Source organism: Triticum dicoccoides, chromosome 4A (genome assembly GCF_002162155.2).
Source record: "Triticum dicoccoides isolate Atlit2015 ecotype Zavitan chromosome 4A, WEW_v2.0, whole genome shotgun sequence".
NCBI lineage: Eukaryota > Viridiplantae > Streptophyta > Magnoliopsida > Poales > Poaceae > Triticum > Triticum dicoccoides.
Window position 1 is genome coordinate 547,337,962 of NC_041386.1, and position 7,505 is coordinate 547,345,466.

Below are 7,505 nucleotides of genomic sequence, written 5' to 3' on the forward strand. Positions count from 1 at the left end.
TCCTCGTTTCAAATACCCTATCATGCCGGTGCTCCTCATATTCATTCACTTCTCGCTATTCTATTGTTTCGGAGTGCTCAAGATATCTCAGAAGATTCGTGTTTCCACTCTGCTTTCGTAATCCTTTCAAGCTCTTTCGAGATTGTTATCTCATTCAAGCCATTTAATTCAACCGGTGCAACCTCTCTTTTAAATCATTTCAACGGTATTTCTCTTGAGTGGGCCCATAACCCACAGGTCTTTTCCCAGGATCTTACCTGGCTCTTCTAATTTTACCGGAGCTATCCTAAATACATTTCAAAGTTTCACGTAAGAATGTATTATCATCAGTCTTATGTTTTTCCCCAAGACCTTTCAAATTCTTTTCATCGTTGGATCAACCTTTCCATTCTTCATTCCGGAGTGCCTCAACAATTCATGGTGGTGTTTCTCATCGTCTTTCTCGGATTTTGAAGATCGAAGAAGAGTTTTCCTCAAAATCTTAACCATTCTCTCAGAGATGCGTAGTTCAAGCTTGATAACATCCTCTCATAATTGTTTTCGATTGTGAGATTTCTTTTCACCCATCCAGTGCAAATTCAGGAGTCTTTTCAGTCTGATTCTCCGGAGGCCATCATCTCATTATTATTCATTTCAGCTAGCAGCTTACATTCTCCAAATCTTACCGGTGCATCAATCAAATATCCTCTAATCAGTTCATGATCTCTTCGTTCTCATGTATCTAAATCCTCTCAAGCATCTTCGTTCATTTTATAATTCTTCCCGGTGTTTCTTTATCTTCTCTTTGTTCATTTTTAATTCTTACGGTGGTTCGTCCAAGATTTCTCTTCCTTATCAATTCATTCATGTTTTTCAATTCTACCGGTGTTTCGTTGAAGGCATTCTCAAGTTGACGCTATATCTATCTAAATCCTTTCTACGAGAATAAGTCGTATGCGATCCATTGCTTGTCATCAATTTAAATTGGTGAAGGATAAGCATAATATAATTCTTATTCTTGTTTCATCGAGTAAATTCAATTTCTTATTCCGCAGGCTCATCAAGCTCTCGGTTTTCAATTGTTTCATCTCCTCTTTTTCCCGGAGTTCCAACTTTTCAATTATTTCACCACGGAAATTTATCTAAATCGGTACAAGGATTCACCTTGTGTTTTCTACTTCTCTTTCTTTCCATTTGATCATTCTTTTGTTTACCGGAGTTCTTCATGAAGGTTCTACATGATGGTTCATCAAGGATTTAATTCCTTCACCAAGTGTTCATCCAGATTCTTTTCAGAGGAGCTCAAGTTTTCTTCATCTTGCAATCCGGAGTGCAATTCTTTTTGCCTTATCTTTTGAGGTGGTGTTATGTCATTGTTGACAATTTCCCTTCATGTTTCATGATTCAAAAGTTGTCAGGAATGAGATATTTAAACCCATCAACCTCTTCATTGGAGTTATCTTGTGTCATGTTTCACCTAAAGCTTTCCCTAAGGATGGTTGCTAATTATGGTGTTTATAAATGACCCAAGTTCTTCTTTTATCCTCCCGGTGAAATACTTTCTCGTCTCCTTGTTCATATCAATCCAATTCTTCTTACCATGAGTGGCAGGTTGTCACCTCATAATTTGAGATGTATTCCATAAGGCCATATCAAGATTATTCTTTTCGTTGTTGGTTTTCCAATAATTCCGTTCTAGCATTTTTTGTAAGCGTGCTCTCGTTTTTCCCTTCGTTCATTCCATTCTTACTTTTGTTCCGGAGGCATTGTGTTGCTGCTCTCTTCAAACCTTCTTCTTGTTCTTGTTAGGATCCTGTTCTTTTCTTGGTTTATCCATTTAACCGGAGTGTTGTCTCCCTTTTTGCTCAAGCTCTCTCATTTTATCAAGTCTTCATTTCCTTTCAATCAGAGTGCTGCCTGAAGTAGTTCTTCCTTGTCCCTCTTTTCTAACGGAGTGTTTTCAAATTTGTCATCTCCGTTGTATTCTTTTCTCGAAATGGCTTAACCTTTTAAAGGTTCTTTGGTCTCACTCGTTTGTCAAAGGAGCAACTTAGTTTTACCTCTCCTATCTCTCTTCCATTGTCCCTCCGGTGCCATTCTAGATCTCGGGACAAGATCCTCTCATAGTGGTGGAGTGTTGTAACGACCCGAGACCGATGTGCCAGGTGTCCTCCGCTTATTCGCTGTTGTTGCTTTGTCATTGCTTGCGTGTCATGCATTGCATATCATGTCATCATGTGCATTTCATTTGCATACATGTTCGTCTCATGCATCCAAGCTTTTTTCCCGTTGTCCGTTTTGCATTCCGGCGCTCCTATCTCCTCCGGTGGTCCTTTCTACCTTTCTTTCGAGTGTGGGGGTTAGACATTTCTGGATTGGACCAAGACTTGCCAAGCAGCCTTGGTTTACTACCGGTAGACCGCCTGTCAAGTTTCGTGCCTTTTGGACTTCGTTTGATACTCCAACGGTTAACCGAGAGACCTAGAAGGCCTCGTGTGTGTTGCAGCCCAACACCCCTCCAAAGTGGCCCAAAACCCACCGAAACCTCCTCCATCATCTCGGTCGTTTGATCACGATCGCGTGGCCGCAAACTGCACCTCATTTGGACTCTCCTAGCTCCCTCTACCTATATATATGTGCTCCCCTCCCGAAATTCGCGGATGAAACCCTAGCCTTCCTCTACCTCGCGCCCAGACAAAAACCCTCGCGCCGCCGGACATCTCCGCGCCACCCTCCTCAGCGAATCCCACTTCGCCACCTGTCTTCGCCGCCTTCTCTCTCCTCGCCTGCGTCGTCGCGGCCCTGCGGGCCCAAGGCCGGCCCGCCCGGCCCGAGCGCGACCGCGCGCCTGCCCGCGGCCTCCCGAGGCACGCGCCGCCCGCCGGGGCGCGCCGACCGGCCGCCTCATCGCTGCTCCGGCCACCGCCACCGCGGCGCCGTCTGCCAGACCACCGCCCCAACGCCGCAAACTCCGGCGCCGGCGACCTCACCCCGGCGCACCTCCGCCGTCGCCTAGCTCGACGCCGGCCGGGATGACCTCCTGCCGCCGCCTCTGTCTTCTCGGCGCGGATCCGGCGAGATCCTCCACCGCCTCGGTTCGCGCGCTGCCCAAACCCTAGATCTGGAGGTGGTAATTTCTACTAAGTCCCCGAGATTTCCAGTTTCATATGCCCATGTTCATCATGCCGTAACTTTGCATCTGTTGCTCCGTTTTGCGTGTATAGCATATCAAAATTTTCGTCTCGGAGAGCACATCATTTCATCTCATTGCGTAATTTTCATTTGAGTTCATCTTGATGCCCGAAATGCTGTTGGAAGGGTGCTATTTGAGTTAATTGTCAGATCTGCTGCACCAAATAGCTATTTGTCATTTTTGCCATGATTAATGTGTGCATGATATGCTCCTGAGCTTTACATGAGTTTTGTTATATGTTTTGCCATCTTTACAGGGGTGTTATCCATGTATTTCTGTGATATGTGTGGTGTCTATCACAAGCTTGCAAAGTGGTGCATTCGTTAATGCTGATTTCAGGGACTTAGGATTTCACCAAGTCCTTGATCTGTTTTTTATCAATATGCCATATGTTCATGTTGTTTCCTAGTGATCCGTGCCTCTTTTGAGGATGATCAATAAGGATGATTTGCTAATCTTGTGGTGCTCTATCCATCCATATCTTTGTTTGCAATTATGGAGCAACCTAGATTGAGTCAATCGAGCTCTACTTTTGGCTATTTCGTGAATCTGGGCAGATTGTCTACTTGTTAGCGATTTTGCCGAGGATGTTGTAGTTGATCCATGCATGCTATGTTGTTGCTCTTGCCATGTCTAGCTTGTATAATGTGTATTCTTGATGGGTGTATGCTTAGATTGTCATGACTTGCTCTGTAGTGAGTGCATCGAGCTCGTAAACATGCCTACTCGCTATCTGATTTGCATGCTCCAGTTTTTCGCAAAGTCTGTAACTTGATTATGTTTTTGCCATGTTCACATGCTTGCAATTGTATTATCTGATCCCTTTTGGATCAAGGTCACTAAGGGACTTTTGTTAAGTGCTTTGAGTAGCTTCATGTCGTGCCTTGCTTTGCCATGTTAAGTTCGTGTAGCATATAGTTTTCATGCTCTAAAGTGTGCTACCTGATCTGAAATTCCAGGCTTGTGTTAATTTCACAAAGTCTGAAACCTGTTTATCATTTGCACTTTTGCCATGCTTGTTTGAACCTGTTAATGGATGAATTAGCCGTAGCTCAGTGTTCATATTTTTTCAAGCATTATGAGTGGATCCCTGCCATGTATTTTGTTTCCATGTTTGAGTGCTATAACATATTTATCTTGTTGCATTTAGATGGCTACTTGCTGGTTATCGCAGACCGATGCCATATTTGTTTTGCTTGCCATTTCCAAACCGTGCATCCGATTCCGGTGATCTTTATATCGATTTCAACCGAAATCACCTCACCTTTCCAGTGGCACTATTGGATTTCCAAGTTGAGGCCAGGTTCCATCATTCATTTGCGAATCATGCATATGCATCGCATACCGCATCCCGCATATCATATCATGTTCATGTGTTGGTTGTTCACTATGTTGTGTGCTTCTTTCCGGTGTTTGCTTCTTTGGGTTGGTTCCGACACGTCGCGTTTGTGAGGACCCGTTCGTCTACGTCCGTTTGACTTCTTCTTGGACTCGTTCTTCTTCCTTGCGGGATCTCAGGCAAGATGACCATACCCTCGAAATCACTTCTATCTTTGCTTGCTAGTTGCTCGCCCTTTTGCTATGCCTATGCTACGATACCTACCACTTGCTTATCATGCCTCCCATATTGTTAAACCAAGCCTCTAACCCACCTTGTCCTAGCAAACCGTTGTGTGGCTATGTTACTGCTTTGCTCAGCCCCTCTTATAGCGTTGTTAGTTGCAGGTGAAGATTGAAGTTTGTTCCTTGTTTGAACATGGAGATGTTGTTCCTTGTTGGAACATGTTTACTTGTTGGGATATCACAATATATCTTATTTAATTAATGCATCTATATACTTGGTAAAGGGTGGAAGGCTCGGCCTTATGCCTGGTGTTTTGTTCCACTCTTGCCGCCCTAGTTTCCTTCATATCGGTGTTATGTTCCCGGATTTTGTGTTCCTTACGCGGTTGGGTTATAATGGGAACCCCTTGACAGTTCGCTTTGAATAAAACTCCTCCAGCAAGGCCCAACATTGGTTTTACCATTTGCCACCTTGCCTCTTTTTCCCTTGGGTTAGGCCAGCCCAAAAGTCATCTTATTTTAACCCCCCTGGGCCAATGCTTGTCTAAGTGTTGGTCCAACCCAGAGCACCGTGCGGGGCCGTCCCTTGGCAACTTGGGTTACGTTGGCTCCCATACGCTTAGCTTATCCGGTGTGCCCTGAGAACGAGATATGTGCAGCTCCTATCGGGATTTGTCGGCACAGCGGGTGGTCTTGCTGGACTTGTTTTACCATTGTCGAGGATGTCTTGTAACCGGGATTCCGAGTCTGATCGGGTCTTCCCGCTAGAAGGAATATCCTTCGTTGACCGTGAGAGCTTGTGATGGGCTAAGTTGGGACACCCCTGCAGGGATTTGAACTTTCGAAAGTCGTGCCCGCGGTTATGGGCAGATGGGAATTTGTTAACGCCCGGTTGTAGAAAACCTGAAGTTGACCTTAATTAAAATGCATCAACCGCGTGTGTAACCGTGATGGTCTCTTTCCGGCGGAGTCCGGAAGTGAACACGGTGTTGGAGTAATGCTTGTCGTAGGTTGTTCTAGGATCACTTCTTGATCACAGTTGTTCGACCGTGCTTTTGCCTTCTCTTCTCGCTCTCATTGGTGTATATTAGCCACCATACATGCTAGTTGCTTGCTGCAGCTCCACCTCATACATTTACCTTACCCATAAGATTAAATAGTCTTGATCGCGAGGGTGTGAGATTGATGAGTCCCCATGACTCACAGATACTTCCGAAACCGGCTTGCAGGTGCCGTTGAACCGTGCAGATGACGCAACCAAGCTCAAGGAGGAGCTCGATGAAGATCTTGTCCTTTGTGTTGTTTCATTCTAGTTGATCAGTAGTGGAGCCCAGTTGGGGTCGATTGGGGACCTTGTCGCATTTGGGGTTCTTCTTTTATTTTGGTTCCGTAGTCGGACCTGGAGTGTATTTGGATGATGTAATGCTTTATTCATGTATTGTGTGAAGTGGCGGTTGTAAGCCAACTATGTATCTCTTTCCCTTATGTATTACATGGGTTGTGTGAAGATTACCTCACTTGCGACATTGCTTTCAATGCGGTTATGCCTCTAAGTCGTGCTTCGACACGTGGGAGATATAGCCGCATCGAGGGCGTTACACCTCAGTTCCGTTCCTACTACTTCTGTATGTTGACAGATGATCTCGGAACATTGATATTGTGTTGTTGAGTGGTTATGCCACCATTTTGCAGGATGTCTCAAATCTTTTTGAGCATTTACAGCCCTTATGATGTCCGAGTCATCCCAGGTTTCTAAGTAGTCTGATGCATTTGCAAACCCCTTCCTCCTGTTCCTGATGTCCATTTGGGCCAGATTAATCACACTATCGGTGAGTTGAGGTACTCTGTTGCCTCGACATATACGTTGGAGCTATTATTATGACCCTAGGTGTTTTAGGGAGTCACCTAGTAATCTAGCCATGTTTTGTGTTCCGGTGTGATGATTCTGGCCACCATTCTCGAAAGCATCTCGTGATGCCATTTAGTAGTAGGTATTCTATTCCTGGGTTCTTGAACCCGAGATTCACCCTACTTACCTCCTGTTGATAGTGTTTGCTCGTTCCTTTAGGATATTAGTAACCTTGCGACAGTCCTCGAGGTCCGTGGTATTTCTTTCTTCCAAATACCATGAACCATTAAGGCAGAAGTTCTTTGAACCAAAGTATCACAATCAGAGTACTCTTGAGGAGTTCTCCATTCATAATTGTGATTCTGCCAGTCCTACCTTCCTGCATGGGTTATCTGGAAGAAACTTGTTGAACTTGGTTCGACATATTAATCTATGCATCCACAACTCAGAAAGATATATGTCCTCTTGAGTTGTCCCTCTTCATTTGTATTCTGACTATCACCTATCAATTGATAGTTAGGAGTAATTGTGCATCCATGTTATCAATGCTTATTATTCTTGTGGTATGTTAAGCCATTTTATTTTAGAATGACTAGGAGAAACAAACTCCAATACCTCATCCATATCCAGGATTGGGTCAAAGCAGTTGTATTCCGCAGATCAAATGCAATCAAGTTTTTGTTATGTACTACCCTGAAGTATTACCCACTTTCTGCCAGGAATGTCATGAGAATTGCACCATCTCTTATACATTCTTGACGCAGTGATACTTCTTTCCATCATTTTTCATTCCTTGGTTTCCGTGTTATTGTAACCGGAATGCCGACAAGTCAATCGTGATGTGTGAAATCAGTACTCCGAGCAACTCGTTGCTTGGTAGTAAATGGACAATATTCTCATTCTTAGCGTGTTGGTTATTGA